The sequence below is a fragment of the Eutrema salsugineum genome, unplaced genomic scaffold, assembly GCF_000478725.1.
Source record: "Eutrema salsugineum unplaced genomic scaffold, Eutsalg1_0 scaffold_6, whole genome shotgun sequence".
In the NCBI taxonomy this organism is placed as follows: Eukaryota; Viridiplantae; Streptophyta; class Magnoliopsida; order Brassicales; family Brassicaceae; genus Eutrema; species Eutrema salsugineum.
The window spans coordinates 13,487,569-13,492,391 of NW_006256547.1; the positions used below are offsets into that span (position 1 = coordinate 13,487,569).

At 45.1% G+C, this 4,823-nt stretch overlaps 1 non-coding gene across 1 annotated transcript; it reads right to left on the reverse strand.

Moving 5' to 3' along the window:
- Window positions 1–969: 969 nt before the first annotated feature.
- On the reverse strand, window positions 970–1,079 carry LOC112083769. The gene has a single exon (XR_002897897.1). It is a non-coding gene; the product is annotated as a small nucleolar RNA R71 (small nucleolar RNA).
- Between the last annotated feature and the right edge of the window lie 3,744 nt (window positions 1,080–4,823).

Sequence of the window (4,823 nt, forward strand, 5' to 3'; positions counted from 1 at the left end):
AGTTTACTTAAAACCCTTATCATTCCATCTTGACTTAAGACTACAAGTAACATAGATTAGTGTCTCCACTACAAGTTTGGTTTGATAACCCCTTGTACTACAAGGACAGGGGTATTGATAACCTCGTTAAAGAGTGAAAACTCTTAGTTATCAATTGACGCCGTTGCCAACTTGTGGGAGCATTATTCTCTTATTTGTTCTTAAGATCAAGACTTTACTTTCTTTTGTTTTACTGACTCTTTTGCAAGTTCTTGTTTTGATTTCAGGTGCATGAAAACCAGGTCTTGTAGCACAGAACCGCCTTTACCATACGACAATAACATCAACAGGATTGAGAGGGGAGCTCGCGAGAGAGAACGGCATTTTGAAAGACTTGGAATGGCAGAACAGCAAAGGATCGAGCAACAGGCTCAAGAAGCCGAGCACCAGGCTCAGGATAATCAGGCGTAGGCAGGAAGAAATGAACAACAAGCCTACGTTAACCAACAACAGGCTCAAAGAAACGAGAGGCTTGCTCAGCAAAACCAACAACAAGGGAATAGAAACGAGCAACAGGCCCACCATGTTCATCCGCCACCGCCACAAGCTCAGAGACAACCTCCTCCGGTCTTTGTTGGGGAAAATGACCGAGCTAATGCGCACCAATATAGAGCCGGGATTCAAGCTCTACCGGTTCAGAATAACAACTTTGAAATTAAAGCTTCCCTGCTCAATATGGTGCAGAACTCGAAATTTCACGGTCTAGCCGGAGAAGACCCTCTCGAGCATCTAGATCAGTTTGATCGGGTTTGCGACTTAACAAAGATTAATTGCGTTTCGGAAGATAGCTTCAAGCTACGCTTGTTCCCTTTCAGCCTCGGTGATAAAGCTCACCAGTGGGAAAAGAACTTCCCGAGGGGTTCTATACAAACATGGGAACAATATAAACTTGCGTTCTTATCAAAGTTCTTTTCCACATCACGCACGGCTAAGCTCAGGAATCAGATCTCAAGTTTCACGCAACACAACAACGAAAGCTTTAGTGAGGCTTGGGAACGGTTTAGTGAGTACTTTATACCGAGGTGCACTCCCCAAGATCAGAAACCAACTCGATACAGCTTCAAATGGAAATTTTCTTGGGAAAGAGATCAATGCGGAAATGGAACTAGTAGAAAACCTGGCCATGTCTAATGACACGTATGGAGAGGATTTTGATAGGGCAAACCGTTCAGAGGGATCTAGTGATAAACAGCGTATGAAGAAGGATATCAGAGAGCTTCAGAGCAAGCTTGACTAGGTTTTAATGGCGACTCAAAAACCAATACACTTTGTAGGCGAGTTTGATGAGCAAGGGCCAAGTTTTGACAATGTTAATGAAGATGGTCTAACTCAAGAGGAGCTGAAATACATAGGGAATCAGCAGAGGTATCAGCGGTTTAACAACTACAACAGTAACCCAAACCTCTCATACAGAAACCCAAATGTAGCAAACCCTCAAGACCAAGTGTACCCTGCTCAATAACAACAACAAAGCTATGCTCAAAAAGCTCCTTTTCAGAATACCTTTCAGCCCAAGCAACAGTTCAGTGGGCAACCGCAAGGCTACACTCAGCAAAATCAAGCGGCTCAGGGTAACAACTTCACCAGCCAACCTCAGCAACACAAGTATCCGCCAGGGTTCAATCCGCAGCCGATGGGTAATCAGCAACAGATTCATGGAACGGGTCAGAATCAGATGGGAACAGATGTCTGTGGGATCTTACAACAACTGTTACAGGGTCAGCAGAGAGTGGAGAGCCAGCACGCGACAACTGTCTACATCATCACGAGGCCCGGCTTTACCAGGTAAGCTGGAGCCGAAACCCAAGGAATATGTGAACGCTATAACATTGAGGAGTGGTAAAGAATTACAAGCTCCAACGCCTAAAACAAAGCTCATTGAGGCCAATGAGCAATTAGAGGGGGAGACAGCCTCAGATGATGCGCGTAAAGAAGAAGTTTTTGAGAAGGAACCGGTTAAAGACAAAGGAAAAGAGGTGGAAAAGATAACTGAGCTTGAAAAGCCCTACGTTCCACCACCACCTTACCAACCCAAGATACCATTCCCAGGGCGTTTCAAAAAGAAAATCCTAGACAAAGCCAAGGCTGTCTTTGAGAACCACTTGGGGAACACGCAACTTACCTTACCCATCATAGATGCTTTCTTAGCTATACCTCAGCTTGGAAAGTTTCTAAAAGATGTGATCCTTAACAAGACAAAGGAGCTCCAGGGTATGGTAATACTGAGCCATGAGTGCAGCGCTATAATAAAAAGAAGATCTATACCAAGAAAGCTATCCGATCCGGGCAGCTTTACTTTACCGTGTGCTTTAGGTCACTTGAAGTTCTCAAACTGCTTATGTGATCTTGGAGCTTCTGTGAGCTTAATGCCTTACACGGTGGCCAAGAGACTGGGATACAAAAGTTACAAGCCGGCCAAGATCTCTCTTGTATTAGCTGATAGATCGGTTAGACTACCGGTGGGGTTGCTTGAGGATTTACCTTTGAGAATCGGTGAGATAGAAATCCCCACGGACTTCATAGTTCTTGTGATGGACGAGGAACCATTAGATCCCATCATCTTGGGCCGACCATTCTTAGCAACAGCAGGAGCCATAATCGATGTGTGAGGGGGTATGATTGAACTACACATCGGTTCCGAGACTATGAAGTTCAACGTGAAGGAAATGATGAAGAAACTGACCATTGGAGGTCAGGTTTTCTATGTGGAAGTTATGGAGGAGCTAGCTGATGAGCTCCTAGAGGAGTTAAACGCAGAGGACCCGTTACAAGTGGTCTTGACACGGGAACAAAGTGAGCACGGGTACTTGAACTATGAAAGCGAGGTGTACAAGCTTCTTTTGGACCAACAGAAGGAACTTGGAGCTGAGACGAGGTTTCTAGAGCTTAAGAAGAGTGGCCTCGACATTTTAGACAGCGAGGGGTCCAAGAGTACAGAGGAGACACCTCGGGATATCATGGCCGTGACAGCTTGTGCCGAGGCCGATGGTAAACCGCGCGAGAACAAAGAAAAGGCCGAGGACGCTGTTCCGGGTCAATGCAGCTTTGATGCCGATTGGAATGAGGCTGATGCACCCCCTGTTGAGCTCAAGCCTCTACCAACAGGGCTCAGGTATGCGTTCTTGGGTCTAAACTCCACTTTTCTTGTGATCATAAACGATAGCTTGCTTGAACATGAAGAACGTGCATTGCTTAATGAAATAAGAAAATTCAGGAGAGCCATAGGGTATTCCTTAGCTGACATTAGAGGGATCTCTCCTGATATATGCACCCACAGGATCCACTTAGAGGACCAAGCTATGTCCTCTATTGAGCACCAACGTCGCCTTAACCCGAATCTTAAAGAGGTGGTTAAGAAGGAGATACTAAAGCTCCTTGAGGCAGGGATAATATATCCAATCTCTGACTCTCGGTGGGTATCTCCTGTACACGTTGTGCCCAAGAAACGTGGGATCACGGCGGTGAAAAACGATAAGGATGAAGTCATAGCCCAAAGAACTATAACCGGCCATCGCATGTGCATTGACTATAGGAAATTGAATTCTGCATCAAGAAAAGATCATTTTCCTTTACCATTCATTGATCAAATGCTTGAACGGCTAGCTAATCATCCTTATTTTTGTTTTCTTGATGGATACTCGGGGTTCTTTCAAATACCCATAGACCCCCGAGATCAAGAGAAAACGACATTTACTTGCCCTTATGGCACCTATGCTTATAGGAGAATGCCTTTCGGTTTGTGTAATGCACCGGCCACTTTTCAAAGATGTATGATGCACATTTTCTCTGATCTAATTGAAGAGAAAGTCAAGGTGTTTATGGATGATTTCTCCGTATACGGCTCCTCTTTCTCCGAATATCTTGCTAATTTATCTTAGGTTCTAAAGCGATGTGAGGAGCATAGGCTTGTCTTGAACTGGGAGAAGTGCCATTTCATGGTCCAAGAAGGCATTGTCTTGGGACACAAGGTATCAGAGAAGGGCATTGAGGTGGACAAGGCTAATATCGAGGTGATGGTGAACCTACAAGCTCCGAATTCTGTAAAAGGAATAAGAAGCTTCCTTGGGCACGCAGGGTTCTATAGGCGGTTTATTAAAGATTTCTCCAAGATAGCTAGACCCTTGACGAGGCTATTGTGTAAAGAAGTGGAGTTTATCTTTGATGAAGAGTGTGAGGAAGCGTTTAAGAGAATCAAGGAAGCCTTGATCAGTGCACCGATAGTACAAGCTCCCGATTGGTCTTTACAATTCGAAGTGATGACTGATGCATCTGACTATGCCGTGGGAGCTGTCTTGGGGCAAAAGAAAGATAAGAAGCTCCATGTGATTTACTATGCAAGCCGCACCTTGGACTCGGCTCAAGAAAAGTATGCCACCACCGAGAAGGAAATGCTTGCCATTGTGTTTGCATTTGACAAATTTAGGAGTTATCTAGTGGGATCGAAGGTCACAGTTTACACGGATCACGCGGCCTTGAGGTATCTAATGGCTAAGAAGGACGCTAAGCCAAGGCTGTTGAGATGGGTCTTAGTGCTCCAAGAATTTGACATGGAGATACTTAATAAGAAGGGCATTGAAAACGGAGCCGCAGATCACCTCTCTAGGCTGAGGATTGAAGAACAGGTCCCCATAGATGATGCTTTACCTGAGGAAACCCTCATGCTAGTCAGGTCCTACTTAGAAGTGGAGGAGGCCAACACCATCAGGGAAAGAAGCCTCCCATGGTTTGCAGATCTAGTGAACTACTTGTCTTGCGGTCTAGAGCCACCAGATCTTGATACTTAT